This window comes from Carassius gibelio, chromosome B25 (assembly GCF_023724105.1).
Source record: "Carassius gibelio isolate Cgi1373 ecotype wild population from Czech Republic chromosome B25, carGib1.2-hapl.c, whole genome shotgun sequence".
Classification (NCBI taxonomy): Eukaryota; Metazoa; Chordata; class Actinopteri; order Cypriniformes; family Cyprinidae; genus Carassius; species Carassius gibelio.
This window is the reverse complement of record NC_068420.1, coordinates 14,959,008-14,982,108: the sequence shown is the minus strand read 5'-3', so window position 1 is coordinate 14,982,108 and position 23,101 is coordinate 14,959,008. Positions and strand designations below refer to the sequence as shown.

General features: G+C 35.1%; 1 long non-coding RNA gene across 1 annotated transcript in view; it reads left to right on the top strand.

Moving 5' to 3' along the window:
* The window catches only part of LOC128014235 (uncharacterized), a 33,316-nt gene that overhangs the window by 1,457 nt on the left and 8,758 nt on the right, over positions 1 to 23,101 (top strand). The window contains exon 2 of the long non-coding RNA XR_008183503.1: positions 15,066 to 15,152. This is a non-coding gene — a long non-coding RNA (uncharacterized LOC128014235). The remainder of the gene's footprint in view (positions 1 to 15,065; positions 15,153 to 23,101) is intronic.

Here is a 23,101-nt window from a genome sequence, read left to right as displayed (position 1 = left end):
CCTCGGTGTTGTGAGCAAGTTGGTGGCTGTGAAGGTGAAGAGCAAATAAGGACTCACAATCGCTGCATCTCTCTGGGGGGTGGGAACTCTGGTTGAAGTCCAGACACAGATTCAACGCCTGGAGCCAATGAGTCATAGTCCTCCTCCCCGGAAAACGTGAGCACATGTGAGAAAAAAACCCACCCATCTTCTGTCTCTCCTTTCAGCTTTGAACAATTGAAAATCATAGCTGACGAAAGAGAATGTTTCTTCCATCTCTCTCCCTTCTCTGTTCCTGCCGGTATTTTACAACCAGGAGAACATTAACAAAACATTGTGGGTTTTGAACTGAGCCAAAGACGCCACCCAAATAGATTAGCGACTGGGTACAAAGCGGTCTGGTTTTAAATTCAGACCATCCTCTTGAAACTGACCTTTTTGTGGCCAGTAATGGCATGTTGGGCCAATTTGTAAAGTCTTGCTGTGTCTGTTCACATCAAGGACGATAATGACCGCTATAACTATAAAGATTTATTAATCATTCTAATACTATGAAAACAGTCCACAATGATAACAACATAGAGGAACGTTATCATTCTGATAACTTAAGGTTTGGTCACACTTACCACTGTGAAGTTTTGCAGATGAAACTCAGTTATTTAACAGGATTTTCTGAGATCTGGAGAACATTTCACTCATGTTCAAGTGGCTTACTCAAATTTGTGTTGCTGACCGACAGAAACCTGCTTAGTTTGAAAGTGAATTCTTTGTTTAGCGCTTCATAGGTTGCTAAACTGCTGACTCCTAGACAATGGCGCTTAACGTAATGTAGTTAAAATGATGCTAATGTAAATGTACTTTAAAAACTTTTTGTCCCAGTTGATGAACAATAAAACATTGGCAGCCAATCAGAAATTATCTTAATTTTTTAAAGAGTTTGCACATTCAAAGTGCCAGTTATTTGTTATAATTATCGGTCCATTCACACCAAGGGCGATAACTATAGCAATAGCTATACAGTTTTAGCACTCGTTCTAATTCTATGATAATAGGAACATCAATCACACCACAACTATAACAAAATCACTTTTGAAACTACTTTTTCCCAGCTGATGAGCGATTAAAAACACTGACAGCCAATCAGAATCCAATCTACTTTAAAGAGCTTGACCATTCAAAGTGACAGACGACATTATTGCAGTGCATGCTATTATAAAGTTACCAACCATTGTTGTGGACGCTAATGTCATTATTGTTATAGTTCTTTAAATTATTCACAGGCCATTTGATAACAACAGCTATAAAGTTTACATAATCTTTCTAATAAGAATAGTTATGTTCACACCACAACTAACGATAAGGACAGATAGGAACCCTAACGTGAAGTCAGTTTCCGAATTTTATTTTTTTCCAACTTATAAATGTTAAAAAGTGCCAGATGACAAAACTGCTGTGCACAGTTACAATAAACAGAATATTATGGTCCTTTGGTATCAGTATCTTTATTATTATTGCTCTTGGTGTGACTTCATAGCCATTCATAGGGTTTATTATACACATGTCACTGACAATGACTTTTGTTTTATGTCTTACTGTCATCGCGAGGGGGAGGTGCAAGTGAGGCCATGGGTGTGGCTCAGCTGTGTTGCTTCTGTTTGGGGTGGAGGGAATAATAACTATTTCTCACCATCATCTCTTTCGCTTGCAAAGAAGGTGTGCCTCAAACACAGGCTGCTAAAAACAGCAGCTGTGACCCTCTCGTGTGGGCGGGATACAACAAAACTGATAACCTGCACACAGTACCTATTGGCCAATAAAGTCTTCTGTTATTGGAACAGTTGTAGTTGCACGTTACTTTAACATCTGTGTACAGAAGTTAAACACAGATAAATCTGCACATTCTTTACCCATTTACGTGTCCAAACCACTTTGCAAAACTTCACATGAAAGAATGACAAGCAAACAACTGGATGCTGTTTACAGAGGGGATTTCTCAGACTGCTCCGCTTGGCTGCTTTACAATGTGCAAGATGATGAGAACATTTAGTCCTATGCTGAACCATCATCGCAGGCTAAACAAATGACACAGCAGTTCAGCTTGCAACTAGTGGGAATACAAGTCTAAAAAAAGAAAACCTGGAATCTTCAGTGCTGATTCATTCTCTCAGTTATTTCTCTTCCACGGTTAGGTAATCAGCGATGATATATGTTTCTCTGAAGTATTTATCGAAGACATGTTCTAGTTTCTAAATGATCTGATTAAAATACATATGCAGAGCAAGAAAATCTGTGGAAAACAAACTTGTGGTGCATATGAGATTACAGCGTAAGTGCGAGATAATTACTGCTTTAAGGTATTTAATGACAGACAGTGATGATCTACAGTCAACTTAAGAAGTTACATATTTAAGATATTACAGCAAAGTTACAATTAAAAGTGTTTTGGGGTGAAATTCTCAACACTTGAAAGAACATGAAAGGCCTTCAGAATTAAAATAAAGAAATAAGAAATAGTTTCTTGTGATATATTGTGACAGTATGCTTATAAAGAAGACTTCTGAGTGAAAACGCAAAGCAACTTTTAAAAGTCTATATATGAGATATGTTTGTGTTGCCTTTAAATAATTTTTTTATTTATAGTTTATAATATATTAATTATTAATTTTGATTTTAATATTTTTATTAACTTTTTGGGTTTGATTTTAATACTGAAAATTCAGTCTAACAGTAAGAATGATGAAAAGTTTGGTGAATTATGAAAAGGGTTGTTTCACCTTTGTATACCGATCACATCCCAAGCATCAGATGTGACCAGTAGCTACATTCTTCACTCCTTGAATCACAGTAGAGTGACTGCTTTCACAGTCAGAGATTGCAAGGTCCCTCGCACACTTGCGCGTGTTCTAGCACGTTTTCACTGGTCTCTCTGCTGCACGTTTTCATGCAAGGCAATAATGCCCAGCCCCTTGTCCTTGTGGTAGGCCTGCGATGAGTCACAGGTATAAATTGGCTTGGTGATTTAGAAGCGCTGTCTGACGGACACTGATGATTCATTGGGATGGAGGGTTGCGGGGGAATGCTGGATTTCTCATTGCCTTTCTGTATCCCATTCACAAAAAAAAGAGAGAAAAACACTTGGGTTCCCACATCGCCTCCACCCCCGAATGTCATCTCCACAGGTGGCTGGAAATGAATCGCTGTCCTCTCTCTGGAGAAAAGAGTGGCTTTGTGGGTACAAAAAAACATTAATAATTAATGAATTATATTTCAAGCTTAACTATTCTAAAATATTTGCATAATTTCATCACGCCAAAATTCCATTACTGTAATATGCATATTATGTAAATCAAAATAAATACATTATGAATTATGTTGAATTTGCATATGTATTAATGTATAAGTTTTTGCCCTGGCTTTAATTTATCATTCTTTATAATTCACTAAATGTATACTACTATTTAGAATTTAATCAAACTACTATTTACAATACTTTGTTTATTATTTAAAAAAAAAATTGTTGATGACGGCGATGACAATGGAAAAAGAGAAAATATCTCAACATTATATTATATAATTAGACTAAATATTTTACACACACACAAACACACACACACACATATAAGTGCTGTCAAACTAATTAATCACATCCAAAATAAAAGTTTTTGTTTACATATTATATGTGTGTTTACTGTGTATATTTATTATGTAAATATAAACTCACCCATGCATGTTTATATATTAAATATATTTGTATATAATATAAATTACATGGATATAAATATATAAATGTAAATATTTCCTAAATATATACTGCATGTGTGTGTATTTCTATATACATAATAAATATACACAGTACACTAAAATATATTATGCAAATAACAACTTTTATTTTGGATGTGATTAATCATGATTGCTTTAATATATAATAAACATTATTTTATTTATTTATTGGGGGGGGGGTGAATTGGACATTTTGTTCTTGATTTGGTAACCTCTCACTTCATTTGCTACAGAGAGGCTGGAAAATAGCACTCTTGCAACACACATTAATTTGAATTATTATGAATGTGTTTGGTTTTCAGTTGTGTATTTGATGCAACAACATGCCATTATAGCAGATAAAATTATATTTAAATAAAATTGTCAGAGTGTGGAGTGTGTCTCTTTGAGTATGGCCAGCACAGATGGCTCATCCTTAATGGCCATATCTGTGTTGTGTTTCTTGTGTTTCACACTGATCAAGACCTCTGCTCGCGTGTGTGTGTTAATGTGAGTGATGGCAGATGAGGATACAACCTCTGCCCAACATTACAAGCAATCAAAAAACACATTCAGCCCACACATTCACAGAAATAGTGTGAGACGCTGAAATCATGTTGAAGGGTAAGAGAACATGACACTCATGAGCAGAGTTTTGTGGTCAGCTACGGGCCGAATCTAAATCTAACAGGATTATTCCAGACGGAGGCATTGTTCGGGGTGGAAATCCATGTGCGGTGTTTATTGATTATGTAACTTAGTCAGCTGTACATAACAGGCTTTGAGATGTTCTGCTTTCACTCCTTCTTTATATTTCTTATATATTTTTATATATCTTATATATTTTCATGTTTTTTTTTTATTACTTCAACATTAAGTAGTTTTTACAAATTACAACTTTGGAGTCATTTCCAACATGACAAACAGTTTTAACAACCCAATCTCATGACAAAACGTAAATATATATATATATATATATATATATATATATATAAAAAAAATTGATTCATACTTAAACATATGATTTTTTCTTTCTGTTTATTTTTTCTCTAATAAAGGTTATATTTCAGGTACATAAAATGTTAGCTATGAAATTAGCATTTGCAAAATAAAGTAGTCTGCCTTTTTATAATAAAAATGTTTCCACCATTGAATTTTCCACCGCAAAGTGCTATTAAATGCAACAAATGTTATCAGACAAATGTGTATGATTTTTAGTAAAAAAGTAAGCATAAAGGTCCACCTCTAAACCTTTGTAAGTGTGACATAAGAAGATCATATGAGCTTTAGGAAAAAAAAAAAAAATCCAATTTGTTCTAAAAATGTTTCCACCACCATCATTTCAACCACAAAATGCTATTAAATACAATACATTTTATTCATACCAAAGTATTTTTTTTTTTTTTAGGAAACATTAAGCATGAAAGTCCACCTCTAAACCTAATAAAAAAAATTTTTTTTAAAGTAAAAATAAATGTACGAATAAGATTCAAAAGACTTTGCCACCAGTTAGCCAAAACATAAAATAGTATTGGTTTTGCCTCTAATAAAGTTGTACATATTTAAAGGTTTACTGAATTGGCTTGATACATAGCGCAGCGTAATGTGTTGATGCAGCTTTAACTAAAACGGGAAAACAAGGCGGGACATATCATGCCCCTTTTTAAAATAGCCATTAGAATTTGTGTAGATTTCAACATTTTTAGTAGAATTCAAATGTGTCCGATATGTTTAGTGGTCTGCAGTCCTGACTCGTGCATATGATCCACTCCATGTTATCATTTATCTGGTCCACAGCAGACTGTACGCACTGCAGCGGTTCACGCGACCAGACTTCATTTGACCCAATCGAAAGCATTTTTACACTGTCTGAATCGTCTCTGTTCACCATAGAGAAGATACTAATTATGTGAACAAGTGACCGATTTCAGCCACAGCTTTGGCATCTATTTATAGTGTAGGGGGTTGCGTCTTTCAGATTCTAAAGAGCATTTGATTGGATGAGAAGCTGAAGTTCAGGGTGATGTCATCAAAATCATTGATCCATATTGGCGGAAGTGAGACACTGTACGTTTTGAATGCTTATATCTTCTAAATGTGAATTTTGTCATTGTTTTGGAGCACACTAGCTTACAGATAACCTTAAAGGGTTAGTTCACCCAAAAATGAAAATTATGTCATTAATAACTCACCCTTACGCTGTTCCAAACCAGACCTCCTTTTATCTTCGGCACACAGTTTAAGATATTTTAGATTTAGTCCGAGAGCTCTCAGTCCCTCCATTGAAGCTGTGTGTACGGTACACTGTCCGTGTCCAGAAAGGTAAGAAAAACATCATCAAAGTAGTCCATGTGACATCAGAGGGTCCGTTATAATTTTTTGAAGCATCGAAAATACATTTTGGTACAAAAATAGCAAAAACGATGACTTTATTCAGCATTGTCTTCTCTTCCATGTCTGTGTGAGAGATAGTTCAAATCAAAACTGCTGGATATCCGGTTCGCGAACGAATCATTCAGTTCACCAAATCGAACTGAATCGTTTTAAACGGTTCGCATCTCTAATACGCATTAATCCACAAATGACTTAAGCTGTTAACTTTTTTAATGTTGCTGACACTCCCTCTGAGTTCAAACAAACCAATATCCCGGAGTAATGCATGCACTCAAACAGTACACTGACTGAACTGCTGTGAAGAGAGAACAGAAGATGAACACCGAGCCGAGCCAGATAACAAACAAAACATTGACTCGTTCTCGAGTCAAGAACCGTTTCTGTCAGACGCGTCCAATTCGTGAACCGAGGAGCTGATGATACTACGCATTTGTGATTCAGCGTGAAGCAGACCGACACACAGAGCGTCTGAACTGAACTGATTCTGTGCTAATGTTATGAGCGCGGGTAATCCTAAGGCTTGAATCAAGGGCAATCATCGCAAATGACGCCATTACGTCGAGCTCAAAAGAACCGGTGAACCGTTTTCTTCAACCGGTTTATTGAATCGAACTGTCCGGAAGAACTACTGGTGATCCGAACACCGATGCAACCGGTTCTTCACTCGTGAACGAGTCAGTCTATTGTTTGTTATCTGGCTCGGCTCGGTGTTCATCTTCACAGCCGTTCAGTCAGTGTACTGTTTGAGTGCAAGCATTACTCCGGGATATTGGTTTGTTTGAACTCAGAGGTAGTCTGACACATTTAAAAAAAAGTTAACATAAGTATTTTGTGGATTAATGCGTATTAGAGATGCGAACCGTTTAAAACGATTCAGTTCGATTTGGTGAACTGAATGATTCGTTCGCGAACCGGATATCCTGCTTTGATTTGAACTCTCTCTCACAACAGACACGGAAGAGAAGACAATGCTGAATAAAGTCGTCGTTTTTGCTATTTTTGGACCAAAATGTATTTTCGATGCTTCAAATGCATTTTCTGATGTCACATGGACTACTTTGATAATGTTTTTCTTACCTTTCTGGACATGGACAGTATACCGTACACACAGCTTCAATGGAGGGACTGAGAGCTCCCGGACTGAATCTAAAATATCTTAAACTGTGTTCAGAAGATAAAAGGAGGTCTTACATGTTTGGAACAGCATATGGGTGAGTTATTAATGACATAATTTTCATTTTTGGGCGAACTAACCCTTTAAGACCGACAGATTCATACTAAAAGCCAATCAAAACTTCCATTTTGATTTTACGGGGACATAAAAGACATATAAGATACATAAAATGCCATCCATAAAATTGCCAAAAAAGAAAAAGTTTTCACCACCATCATTTCAAAAACAAAGGAACAGCTTTCTCCTTTGAGCCATGTGCTTGTATATTCATTGTCAGATGCTGGAACACACAGGGCCAAATACCCCTTAATTAAATATTAAAGACGCTTGCATAATTAATAGATCTGACCATAGAATGACCAGGTGCTATAATGCAGCTGAATTGGTGATCAGGCTCATATTGTGCGAGGGTTTGTGTGCCGCACCAGATGGCTAGACTGGGTCTTTTCAGACAGCGCCGGCCAGATGTACCCAGGCCATTATGCGGTTTTTCACGTCAACTCAGCTCCTTAAAGAGATCAGTCATGGTTGTCTTTCACCGATCTGTTGAAGTTATGTCGAAATTGTGTGTGACGCACTCGCCGCCCATTAGTGCCCTCAAAAACAAACACGGCCGTGGCATTCGCTTGCTTTTGGAGGGCACGAGTCGCATGTGCTCAGCAAGAAGTGAAACCCTGCACGCTTTCAGGAAGCCTGCACTGTGACTTTAAAGGGCTGGACGTCCTGCTCATCTTGTACCTCTTTTTCCCTCTTGCAATGTGTGTGTGTGCATGTTTTCTCGTAATGCTCCTCGGCGAAGACTCCACTCAGTCACATGTGCTCGGAGGGAGAGCTCTTGGCTCATTTTTCCACAGACAGTTCACATGCAGGCAGGGCACTGAATCACAGTTGAATCTTTAATGGCTTTGTGTGTGTGTGTGTGTGTGTGTAAATGTCTGAACAGCTGCCAGCACAGCCCTAGCGGCAGTAGGATATCTCACCACAGGGCTGAATGCTACATGTGACTGGGGGTGTATTTTAACTGGATTATGTAAGCGCTCTGGTCGAGTCTGTGCACTGCGCATGGAGAAAGATGGCTGTACATGATTCACAGGCTGCATGCTCTCTTATCGGGGTTCATTTCCAAACAGATTAAGTCATTCCTGCACAGAGCTGTCAGTTAGGACAAACTTCTGCCCTTGTGTTTGTACACCTGTCCTTGTGCATGTGCACGTTTTATTTTTGGACAGTATTTTGATAGGGTTTATGCTTTTTAAGGAAATCGGCCTAGAAATGGCTTACTTATAGTTGACATATTTATGGTTAGAAATTAAACAATATTTTAGCATCCAAAAAACTACAAGATTTGCCATTAATGTCAAATTTTTGTTGATTTGGATATTGATGAATTAATCTTAAATTCCTTTTATCTGGGTCATTTTCTATTACATTTTTTTTTTCCCATTCTGTATGGCTTTATTGATTTCTACTGACTAAAACATTTGCATATATGAATAATTAAGTAAAGAGTATAAATAACAGGATATATATATATATATATATATATATATATATATATATATATATAGTAGCTGAACAAAATATTTAAATAAGATTTGTTTATGGAAATGTAATTAAAAAGTATTAATAAGATGATATATAAAATATATATTAGTATTATTTAGCATTTATAAAAAAAAAAAATTAAATAGTGAAGCTGTTGCTTTAATTACTTTAGAAATGATGATGTTAATTGTTTCATTGTTGAGAAAGATAGCTTCAGTGATTCAGCTATTTTATTGATAAAATTGTGGGGCAGCACTAAAAACACTGTGTGTGCGCAGCGTGATCTTGAGACTAAACGTGTGTGTGTGTGAGATACAGTGAAGACAGTGAAGAAATCTTTTAATTGTAATTTTTTAAACGTAGAGAGTGTGTTGATTTGTGCAATGATAACCCACCAGCAATAATAAAAAAATAATAAGAATTAATACGAATAATTATAATATTTTAGAAAGAGTAGGAGACATTACAATATGAATTTATTAAAACGAGTGGGCCTCCATTATTATTTATGGGCTTAAAAACAAGATGCAAACAGTCAGAATACTGTACCTGGTGGGAGAGCCCAATGTAAACATGAAACATATGCCATTACCTGTATTGTACTGTGGTACAGTTATGGAGGCCCTTCAAAATGCAGAGGTCAAAGGCCTGCTCTCCCAGTAGTTAACAATGGCCCTAGTATGAAGTGTTTCATAAACAGCTGATTTACTAAACTCTTCTGAGGTCAAATTCAGTGCAGTCCTGTGTCATGATATGTACCGTATCGTGACTTTGCTGGTGATGCACTGCACTTCACACACATATATACACACACACACATGATATTTGTGTTTTTAGTTTTAGGCGTCATCCCCTGTTAATTATAAGGCAGAGCAGGGCAGGGCTTGTCCCGTGGTGAGGATGTGAACTCTTGTGTGAAAACTGCAGAGTCATGTAAAATGGGCCCAGATCAATTAGACGTGTTTCTGCTCGACTGCACATGCTCACGATGCTAACTGGGTTTTTACAGGCAGAGAGAAAGAGAGCCAGAGCGCTTCGCTGTGTGTCGCCACGCAGAAGGACTGATTTAATGCTATCAGTGCACAGCACCGAGCTGATCGCCCACAATCCTTCTGCACCCTGTAATTCAGTCACAGTGACCCCGGCCTGGGCCAAAGGACTCGGTCAGAGTTCTGATGGACTGATGTTAGGAGCTAGACACCAGCATACATACAGTCTTCTGCATATACTGTAGCACATATTAACAGCATATCTCCTGGTTCCATGTAAGAATGAAGAAACAAACATTCAAATGGAATATTATTTCACTGCATACTAGCTACTACTGAGTATTAATACTATTTAACTGCTACCTCGTTTTCACATTATCATTTCTCCTGACAATTCAGTGTCAAGTAGAAAGTGGCATACAGGTTAAAGTAGAATATTAAAAGGAAATTTTATTTAATTTATTTTCAGTTTTTTCATTAATTTAATCAGTAATTTAATCATTTAATTTAACTTGCATACATAGTTGTTTTTTATTTTATTTGTGTAAAAATAAAAATGTCTTGTCTGTGGGAGTTTGTTTTCACCATGGGATTATTTTTTTTTACATTTATTTAACTCAGAATAAGAAGAAGATTTTTACGAGTTTAATATTTAATTTCAATATTTTTCATTTTATTTGTGTAAAAAAATATTTTTAAGAAAGAGAAGTTAAATACTGTGGCTGAGCATATATTTTATTGTGTTACATTATTTCATGCAGTGTGCAAAAAACCCAGCTGTAAACGTAGTATGCTAGTATGTTATACTAAACATATCCATTATGATTTCATTATTTTCACCATCAGCACAGACTGCCATTACCATATCAATATTCTCACACAACATCCAGTCATAAGGAAAACGTTTTATATTATATAAGAGTCAGTTCGAGTCCATCTGTGTTTCTCAGTTCCCATAGTTATTCTGTTCTCAGGCAGGTCATCTGATCTGAACATCACAGACCTGTTTATAAATGCCTTTATGAAACCAGATCTGTCAGTAGCAGACAGGGATGGAGTACACAGAGAGAGACCATATCGCACTGGTTCTTCCCCGACTCAGATCAGAGCCAAGGCTCATGGGTTTATCTGACACGAGCAGCAGGCAGACGTGCCCGTGTGGATTGGCATAAGGTGGGACCCTGAGCTTCAGTAGTCTCTGCAGGACACAGAGCAGACATTAAGAGCTCATGCTCATGATGTGTACTTGGGTTCACAGGCAGAGAGAAGGAGAGCCAGAGCGAGAGCAGTCTGCAGACTTTATAAAACTTTCCATACAGCTCGTAAAATAGCATGTTCGGAAAATAAATATGGTTGCAGCCATAATGTGCCATGCTGTCTGAACTGGAGAGGGTCATTGCGGGTAACAGAGAAGAGTGTGTCATTTTTTTAAAGTTCATTTTTGTAAAAATGTAAACGTAATTTTTTATATCGGGACATTTCAACATTTGAAGAACTTGCTAGCATTCAAGAGTCAGCAATTGACGTTTTAAAATAAATAGAATTAACGGTTTTCTATTTAAACTATTTCTGTTTATTTTAATCAGCTTCATTAAATGTATTATAATGGGGAAAATTTCTAATTTTAAGGACAGGAATATATCAGTTACATTTAAAGCTTTTATTAATATTTTGAATTATTTTTTCATTTTAAATTTTCTATTCTTAGTTTTAGATAAACTTTTAGTAAAAATAGTTTTTGATATCTTAATTATTATTATTTTAATATTTCTATTTTCATATTTTATTCTTTTTTTCAGTTTTAGTTTTAATTATTTTTGTATATCAAGTTAAGCTAAATTGAATTGCCTTGACAACTAGCTAATAATATATAATATGTATATATTCATATTTTATTTTATTCAGTTAACATTTATTTTATTCACATTAACAATATTTTTATTGTTTTAGTTGTAGTTAATTATAATAACCCTTATATATTATAAAAAATATAAATTATTAAATCAATTATTTAAATATTTATTAAGATATTTATTAAATCCTAATAATATTTAAATAAATTTTCTATATATTTACTTTTAAATAAGTCGTTTCTATAATCATTTATATTTAATAGATTTAAAGTGGGCGTTAATAGAAAATTACGGTATATTGTTTTATCTTATTTTAAAATATTCATTAATGCAATTATTTTTTTACATTTTCTGACCATGTCATTTTTAAGCAAAACTTCATCTCAGTCTTCCAGTAAAATAACAGACTCTCTCATATATATTCTCTTATATATATATTTTAGTCTTACAATCCATTGGATGTGCTGCATAATACAGAAGAAAGGATCTATTGCTACTTCATTACATTGTGATTTTGATCTGGTCAAATTTTTCATTGCTTATTTTAATGTTTAGTGCCTTGCATTAAAAGTTGTGGACACAAATGTCCCTCCTTTATGGAATGACACACAGCCATTCAGCCCTATTTGAAGAGCTCCACATCCCCCCTTCACTGCGCACAGCAACAGTAATGAGAGCTTTACATAAGTTTCTACTATTTTTTTTTTATTATTATTATTGGGCTGTTACTCTCATAGACTTGCATAACTTTAGGAGGCCTACACAAGGGCTGTATTTCTTTTGTTTGGATTTCATCCCAAATTTCAAACATAAAAAAAGGCCTGGCTCAGATCCAGTCCTGGGTTCTGTGGGATAGCCTTGAGACTTGGTGGCGGAGAAACCAAACCGGAGCTTTCTTTCAAACATACGTCCTGCCGAGCGAAGAAAAAAAGAAAAAAACACATTTCATGAAGGGATGTGAACCGGCTTTGTTTACAAAACCGTCAAGACTTTCTCAACCTTTGCTGTCCATGCTTCACGCACACTGCTTTAGATCTTCAGATCCTGTTTTACACATTGATGAATAGCTAGTTGTATTGACGTAGTTGTGAAGTTTCCTGTAGGAAAATACTTAATCTCTTTTATTTCTGGTAGACAGCAAATGTAGTCTTATGCTATAAATGTAGGTCTCCTGCTTCTCCGATGTTTCGTTCCTTGTTGTGACATTATTAAAATCTCATTTATGTGATGTGAATATGAGCATATTTAAATTTAGCATATTGTTATTCGTATATCAGAACTACAAGATATAAATTCAGAATTCTGACTCTTTTTTTTTTTTACATTAGAATTCTGAGATTACATCTCGTAATTCTGTTGTTGTTTTTTCGTAATTAAAAAATAACACCTTTTTCTGCAATTGCAAATTTTTTATCTCAAAATTCCAAACATTCTTACAATTCTTAGAAAAAAAAACAGAGATATACTGTAACTCAGAATTGTGAGAGATAAACTTGCAATTCTGAGAGTAAATTAGAAATGAAAATAAAATAAAAATAAAAATAATTTTCTCACAATTCTGAGTTTACATCTGGCAATTCTGACTTTTCTCCTAAATTCTAAATTTACATCCCACAATACAGAAAAAAGAGTTTTTTTTTTTGTCTGCAATTGTGGGTTTCACAATTCCACTGTTCTCATAATTCTGAGAAAAAGATGGAACTGAAAGATATTAATTCAGAATTCTGTATTTTTCTCACAGTTCTGTGTTTACATCCTGCAATTCTGACTTTTTTCCCCCAGAATTTTGAGATCTATATAGTAATTCAGTTTTTTTTTTTCTGAATTACAAAAACATAACATTTTCAGCAATTGCAAGTCTTTTATCACACATTTCCAACCATTTTCCAATTTCTTAGATAAAAAGTCAAAAGTGCAAGTTATAAGCTTTAGCAATTCTGAGAAAACAAGTCAGAATTCTGAGTGTCACAATTGATCTCACAATCGTTTTTTTTTTCTGAGTCTCACAATTGATCGCACAATCGTTTTTATTTCCTGTGTCTCACAATTCATCTCACAGGCATTTTTTTTTTATTCTGTCTTTTTTTCCAGAATTGTGAGATATAAACTTCTGAGAAAAATAAAAAAAGAGAGGCTGAATTGCAAGATTGCAACTTTTCTCGCAATTCAGAAATTTTCTCCTCATAATTATGTTTAAATCTTACAGTTCTGTTTTTTTACTTCCACAAAATAAATAAATAAATTCATACTTTTTATGTAATGGTGACTTTTTATCAGACAATTTCAGCTGTTCTCGCTATTCTAAGAAAAAATTATACATTCTGTGCATTTTCAACATCGTATTTACATCATGTAATTCAGATATTTGGGAGATAAAAAGTCACAATTACCTTTTTTTTTTATTTTTATAAATAATAAAATAAACTTCCATAGGATAAGGATGAAACGATCTAGTTTGCATATGTTAAGCCCCTGTGTTTGTGCACGCTCTCAAATGGAGTCTATGCATTGGGCTGTACTCATTTGCTAGCATGTGTAAAAAAAAAAAAATATATATATATATATATATATATGTATACACACACACACACACACACAACACACTTTGTCCTTTATGTATTGGAATATGTACAAACGTGTAACAGCAGAGGAGGTGTTTATTAGTGAATTACAACTTAACAACTTTGCACAAAAGTCATACGAACTACTTTTATGGGGGTTTTTGGATCCCCTCTCCACTTTTACTTTCACTTTATGGAAAAGAGCATAATTTGAGGAGAGACTTCTGAGACAAAGTCTGATTTGCTTCAGGAAGTGATTTGAATGAGACAAAGCGGGACAGGGGGGGAGGTGTCAGTGCAGCATGAGCCTGAAACGCACGCGGACGGAGCGACGTGACAGACGTGTCTGAGAGGTTCTGTCTCCGCTCATGCCATTGCTGTGTCTAGGGAAGGCCCTGCGAGGGGCTATGCACTTTCTCCAGATACACGTGACATGTTGTCCCCGTCTCAGTCATCCCTCCTCTCTTCTGCTCTCTTCTCACCCTGGCTGTCTCTCAGTGTTTCTTATCTTATTCTCTCTGTCTTTCCTCTGACTGAAATCTGTGCACACATGGATATAAACACACACACGCTACGCTAGCACCAGCACTCTAGTGTCAACTACGACAGAGGCATGAGTGAAGCCAGGGAATGTTTAACTTGTACAGCTTGGAAGAAATTAGTTCACTTAATGTATACCACATGTGCTCTACCAACCTGAGATGAGAATATTTGTGTGTGTCTGAACTTTCTAATCTGATGTAAAGCAGTTCCTAATACATTTTTCTGTCAGCTGGATTGTTTATTTTGAACCCTGTTTGTACATTTTCAGATTACTGGCCCAGCTCTTCCCAAAACGCTAACTAACTAGGCCAAGCTGGCCCAGGAGTTGCAGACAGAGCATTAAAGGAAACTGAAGGTCAGTGGGGAGGGGATGCTGTTTCGAGGGTCTGATCTTGCTGCCCAGGGTGAGGATGAACTCCTTTCTTTTCTTCCCTAATTTTATCCTCACCCTGCGCCCTCCTTACATTAACCATTTCATTAAAGTCAGCATTCCCCATTCAACTTGCATGCAAGTGGTTTTACGCTACCAATTAGGCATCCAAAGACCAAGCAGGAATGTTTGAGCCCACAGTTAATCATAGAGGACTTCAACCGTTAACAAAGCTTTGGTTTTCCATCTTTATAAAGTTCAGGATCTGCGTAAGTTTGTTGTGCATGAGTCTGTATATCCTATTGAGGTTTGGTGTGGGGAGGATGATGACCGGTTGGTTTTTGATGGACTGTGGTTCAGTCTGGCCCTAGTCAAGTCTCATTTTGGAGAAGCGCTGCACCAGGGGAATGTGAGAATCAGTCATTTGGGATTAGGACGCATCTGTCTTCAGAGCAAGAAAGACACATTCAAGCCAAGTAAAAGCTTTGGTGGGCTGAATTAATTGCACCACAGAAATGTAAAAGTTTTAAAGCATCGTTTTAATCCTCAAGTGAAAAAAACAATAAAAAAAACTACAATAGACTCTTACATAATGAGGAATCATTCTTTTCATCTCATATTAAATATGTATATATATTTCTTAGTTACAACAATGTTTTTTAACTGCGATTTTTATATTCCCAACTCAGTTTTCATGTAATTATGACTTTATAACTCACAATTTTCGAATTGTGACTTTATAGCATTCTGTGTCTTTATATTTCATTATGGTAACTTTTTTCTCACAACTGTTGAGAAAATTCACAATGTTTAAAATTTCGCAAAGTGACTTACAATTTTGCAATTGTGACTTAATTTCTTTGAGATGCCTTTACATCTCATTATATCAACAGTTTTCTCGTAATTATGACATTGTACCTCACAATGTAACTTCAAGTTTCGTAGCAATGACTTTGTTTCTAGTAAAAATGCGACTATATAATTTACAATGACTTTATATCTCATAATGGTAACGTTTAATTTTAGTTGTGGCTTTATAATAACATACCATGACTTAAAATCTCACAATTTCGAATGTGTTTCTCGTAAATTGCATCTGCATATTTTACAGTGCGTCTTTATGTCTCATGGCAACAATGTTTCTGATAATTACAACTTTATATTTCACTATTGTGACTTTGTTTTTAGTAAATTACCACCATAGCCTTTATCTTAAAATGTGTTTTTGTATCTCATAATTGCAACTTTAGATTTCACAATGCGACATTTTATGTCATATCCCAACTGTGACTTTACTTCTTATTTTAAACAATATCTTAAATTTACCTTTTTATTTTTATTCAAAAGAGAAAACGCACTTTCATACAATTATTAATATTTACAAAGCGTACTGATAAGATTTCAGTTCTTAAAGCTGTAGTGTTTTAATCTTGCACAAGAAGCAGAGTCATACGGGTGTGGAAAGACATGAGGTTAGCAAATAACGTGAGATTATTTGCCCACTTTGATGACTGAAATAAGTTATGGCGAAACATTTACTTTATGCAAACTGCTGAGTACTTTGTATGTCTCTGCCAGTTATCTTGAGATGGCAAAGGGCTGAACTGAAATCATAAATCACGTGCGGTGGAAATTCCACTCTTCAGTTCAAGAAATGTAAGAAATTCATTGTGAGAGAGAGGCTGAACTTTGACTTTGTAATCTGATTCTTTTAGCCTAATTGTGGGGGTCAGTTCAGCTGGGTCAGGGTCCCTAGATTTAAATCAACAGCTAAAACTGCAGATGACCCAAATAGCCAGCATTGCTTTGTAAAGAATGGTAAATACTGGAGGAGGTGATGGGGGATGGGGTTTCTGACGTCAATGAGCCTGTGCCAGAAATGTGCTTGTGCATGTGTGTGTGTGTAAGCATGTGTACGTGGGTGTGTGTAGGCATAAACGCCTGAGTGTGTGTACTGTTTCCATGTGAGTGTCTGGGAGAGATAACATACAAATGAACCATTCTGTGACTCTGTGTGTGTGTGTGTGTGTGTGTGTGTGTGTGTGTGTGTGTGTGTGTGTGTGTGTGTGTGTGTGTATTTGCTCCAAAAGCTGCATTCTCAGCAGGGAACGCGGTCAAATTTTAAGTACACCCTACTGGAATTTGAGTAGACAAAGCCCATTTTTCCTGTTCTAAACAAAACCTGCATGACGCAGGATTACACCATTGGAAAATTCAATTGTTTAGAGGGATTGTTGTTACACTAGATGTGCTAACACTTCATCATAAGCTAAACTGTAATTGTACACCACTTTAACCTGTATAACTGCGTGATACAATCCATCTGATAACAAATGCACACAACATTTTTTCTGTAAACATCGGCTCCAAAATGACACATATTTTAAAGGGGTCATGCTACATTCTTTTTTGTTTTTAAAACTCGTTAAATAATTTCCCCTTACTCAAATCAAGCCAATCTCAGATGTCTGTCCCTGTGACGTCACACATACAGGCCCCTCCCATGAGAGTTTGATTGACAGTGGCATTTTAGAACAGACTATATATATATATATATATATAAACAATATTTATATCAAAAGTAACTAATTTTGCTATTTAATTTCTATTTTGTTTAAATATTGTATAGAAAATCCAATAAATGAATAATATATACATGCATATCATTTTATAATATGTTATTACATTTATTTATTTTATAGTTATTTTTTATATCATTAATTCTTAAGGCCCATTCACACCAGGAACGATAACTATAACGATAACGATATTAGCGTCCACACCAGCGAACGATATCGTCTGTGTATTCTAAGTGGACGCGCGTCTGCTGCTTTAAATTATCGAGCTCATTACAGCAGGATTGATTCTGATTGGTTGGCAATGTTTTTATCATTCATCAGAAAAAAAATTGTTCTGAAAGTGATTCCAACGATATCGTTTTTCTGTGCCTTTATCGTTATAGTGGTGGTGTGGACTCCGCTATTCTTTAATATTGAGAACGATTTTTAGAACTATATCTTTATCGTTAGCTTTATAGTTATAATGTGAACGGGCCTTTAAGCTTTCATTTGTTTCCATTTTATTTATAATTGTTTAGGGGGAAATTTAGGGCTTGCAGACAACACAATTTGAAGGCTATTTTAACAAAAATCACATACTTTATGGATTAGCTGAGTTACTTGTATCTTGGCAATACATTTTTTAAATATATATATATATATATTAAATATTTTTTAATTGTAAGACATTTGAAAATATTTTTTTAAATATACAAATATGCAACAATATTTAACATTTTTATAATATTCTTACATTTAAATGTTTATTTGTATACTATTTTAGCTAAATAAATTATAAATACATAATTGCCTGGATATTTAAGATGCAAATTTAATAATAAATAAATAAATTATAAGTGTTTTTTTTTTAATATACTAATAAGTGATATTATACTTTGTACTTAAATATAAATGACTATTTAGATGCTATTTTAACTAAATAAATTATACCAATACATACTGCATGGATATTTAAGGTGTTTAATGTAATATAAAAATTCTAAGCGTTAAAACTGTTGTTAATTGCAGAAGCACAGATTAGCGTGTGAAAAAGCACAGGAAGCGAGGATGGCTAATTACACGGCGATAAGGAGTATCTCATTTCCAGAGGAAATGTGTGGAGGCTATTTGTGAAAGGATCTGTGCATTCACACAAAGAACAAAGAAGTAAAGAATTTCAACCAATCTGACTGCTGTGTTTTTCATGCATTGTAACCATGCTTTTCTGTTTGTTAACTCTGCCAAATACAAAAACATACAAAAGCAGCTAAAGACTACTAAAAGCATTTGATATATAAAGATGAGAAAGCTGACTATAAGCTCCCTTAAATGGTAGTTCATGGATTTCATGGGAGGTCAAAGCTCAAGGACCTGCAAATCTTACCACATGCAAGACTAATGATGCGTCCATTCAGCCTTCAAACAACATGAAAGCAGCACTTGTGTGACAGGAAAGCAGTTGTGAATCATGACTCACCTACAGCATCTGTGCCATAATACTCGGAATACACAATAGTTTAATCACAATAGAAGGAAAATTGACAGAAAAAAATGTTTTTTATCATGAAATTTATAATTAAGGACATTTAAAAGAAAACTCAGACAGCTCCTCCAGATCAACCTGGGGTCAAATGCCTTGCTCAAATGATCAATAATGAAACATTGACTCTGTGCCAGATCTAAGTGAGCTGCCTCTCATAGACACACCAGCACGGTTAACTATATATGAAACTATAGTGAAACTATATCAGCATCCACACCAGAAGACAATAACATTGTTCATTATAAGTGTGCTACAGTTTTTTTGTGTGCTGATTACTACTGTTGAAGTTGTGTGGACTCTGATTGGCTGTCAATGTTTTTATCGTTCATCAGCTGGAAAAATGTTTTTTTTTTCTGAAAATGTTTCCAACAATATCATTAATTTGTGTTGTTATTATTGTAGTTATACTCTTCTTCATGCTCATAGTATTAGATTTATAATGAAATATATATACATATATAAATAATATATATATATATATAATAATGAAATATATATACAGGTTATAGACAAACCTGGAAACAAGTTACATCTTAGCAGTTATGTTTCCATTGACCTGAAGTCAACTTAATGCCTGAAATATTTTTTATGTAAACAAAAGCTTATTATATTTTCATTTTTTACCTTACATATAAAATACATAATTAATACTCCCTAGTGACTTTTTTTAAGCTTTTACTTGTCTAAATTGGACTACAGAGGTTGTCATGGACATTAACCTTTAAATGCATAGCATACCTTGGGTCTTTAGTGAACCGGGACGTTATTCATGTCATTCAAAGTTATATATCTGTTTACTTGTAAAAAGTGGAAAAAATTTTTTTGTAAAAGGTGCATAAGGTTGCTAGTGACCCGAGGTACAGTATGTAATAATGTAAATAGATTTTTCCTGCTCAACAATATGTAGTAATTATTGGTGAAACATCCATGCATTTAAGGGTTGAACGTCATCACACTGAACATGTAAACTCATTTACTTACTAGTTCCCTTACTTACTTAGTAGGGTTACTTAGTATCTCACACTTGCATACTATTCTGACTCAAAGTTTGAAGAAAAACTTTTTTGATGTTTTTAAGAGTTATCAGAAGTCATTCGAACTTGGTATAGTTAATTTAAATCTTACCTTTAGCTATATTACTTCTACCAATTCTATTTAGGCTTCGAAATTCATAAAAAGTTGTCTTTAGATTATCATGATGAACAAAAAGTGAAAGAGAGTGTTTACAAGACATCTTTTGCAAACTGAAAACATTTTATGCACTTTGGCCATTCATTTACAATTTAAAAAATTGGCATCACACACACATTTTCTATGAACCTGTCAAGCAAATCTGCAGACTGGCTCTGACTTTTGGCTACTATTGTTAAATTCTCCAGACCGTAAACTGGGGGAAAATCGAGACAAAATATTCTAGTGTTAAGAATCATACAGTGTAATAGTAGAAACTTAGTAAGGTCTGCTGTGTGTAACGTACATTATCAATAGTGCTATTTGCATGGCATGTTTTGCTGCCTAAAAATGACTTCTGAGTTCTGGTTCTGAGATGCAGCCTTATAAGTGAGCTCCCTATGTAGACAGTCGGATTTGTAATGGTGTTAGCAATCAGGCTCCTATTAAAGACTGGTAAGCATTAAAGCAACATTAAACCTGACAGTTTGCATGTCCAATCGAGATCTATTTTAGCGTCTCCCTGACCTGACCTTCGACACTTGTGACGATCCCTGATGTGTGAGAGAGTTACAAGATCCGGGTTGAACTCTGACCTGTGGCAGGTTTTTGAGGTTACTTCTATAAAGGACATGTAAAGATCAAGGTGTTTTGCCAACTGACTAAATGGACCAGAACGGTTCTACTGGTTTATTCCAGTTCAGTTTGTGGGCCTCTCTAAAATGACATTGATTTAGCTGGTGCCCCACTTCCTTTGCTTGGCCACTTCCTTTCCAGTCAGCCACGAGCTGACGGGAACAGAGTGACGCAAGATTACCCAGACCAGCGCTAAATGTTTTAGTGACTCATTGCTTGAGTATCAGCCAGTCTAATGTATGTCACATACAGGTTCCTAGTTCTCCTCCCTCACTACTAACAGAAACAATCATCCATCATGTTCAGCCTTAGGCAGCAGAGACAGATGCAGAATCCACCCCTGCAAACCGCATCAGCACGAAGCAGCTTTACATTGGAATAGGCTGACGATTGTGTCTGTAGGGCGGCACTTGATTTTAGCTCTTGAGGATTGATTGGATCGTGAGTCATTTGGTTAGAGTAAATGGGTTGGTGAGATCAAACAAATGTAATTTAAGAGGCAGAACTAGTCATTAGATTTTGATGACAGATTATGAAGATTTATGACGATGTTTTGTTTGTTTTTATTTTGCAATAGTAGGTACTAATGAATTGTGCACAATAAGGTTATTAACATGCATTTTAAGTTACATTTTATTTCATTTTTAGTCTTCTTTTTAAATGAAAATATTACAATAAACCTTTTTTTATTACTACACAAGTCTTAAGAGATTGTTGACATGCTCCAATCCCATGCGACATTCTCTGCTAATAAAAAAAGAATAGGCTATATTCTAACTAACTCAGTGGGGTCCAAAACAAAGCACTGGATCCTATTATCTTTAACTGTTTGACCAAAATAAATAAATAAATACACACACATTGTTTTCACAATGCCTCATGTCATGCTAATAAGAAATAATATTTCTTAATATGTCGAGAGCTGTAGTTCCAACCACCCAAGTTTGCGATGCGGTTTATGAATGTTTGCTGGAATTATGGTTTGGGGAAATTTCCATTTGTTTTACTATGTTGGTAACAATAGAACTTGCAACCATAGTTTCTTTAAGGAAAAAAATGACATGAAACTGACCTTTACAGTAAGTCTTCTTAAAGGGATTGTTCACCCATGTTCTCACCTTCATTTTGTTCCAAACATGTATGACTGACTTTCTTCCAAAATAAGTTATTTTGACAAACTGTTTTTGTCCATGCAATAACAGCAGGGTCCAATCAAAACAACAGACCCCAGCAACCAACATTTTATCAAGTTATCTTCTTTGTCTTGCATAGAATACAGTCATACCGGTCTGAAGTGTCATGAGTAAGTAAAGGTCTAAGCTTTGACTGCTTTTCCTTCATGAAAATATGCAAAAATGTATTTTACTCAGTAGACCACAACGACGTATTTACAGAAAAATTACTTAACGTACGAAAAAAGAAAACTAGAGGAGGAGCAGAGGAGCATCTTGGCGGCAGGGATTTAAAACTTTACCAAGACTCAAACTCACACAGGCAAAGACTGGATTTTTTCGAAAAGGTAGGGAACAATAAAAAAAACAAAAACTGTTCAGCCGGTTTATATATATATCGTAGATATATTATTTACCTGATATACTGTAAGATGCATTTGCTTTTGAGTCAAGCACTTTATTGTAGTACTACAATTATTACCTCTTCAGCGCACAGCGTGAGCAGGTCAAACTACAATGAAGAATATTAATAACTATGACTGGACTGTCACACCCATACCATTATAATGAGAAGACCATTATAATAAAACGCTGTGAATTTTTAGAGTTTAGCTGCCATGTTTCTGTACATTGTTTCATGAAGAAAGCGTCCACAAAAGGAGTTTGCATTCAGAGCTCCGCAGGCACGTTCATTTGCATTCGGGCTCTTATGAGCCTATAAGTCTTAATATTAATGTTATGTTGTCTAAATAACAAAGCATATTCTACATTAAATTATGAGTTTAATCCCATTGATTAAAATCTTGCTATCAAATTCTCACTCTATTGGTCATCTTCAGCGCACGCAGCTCAAAA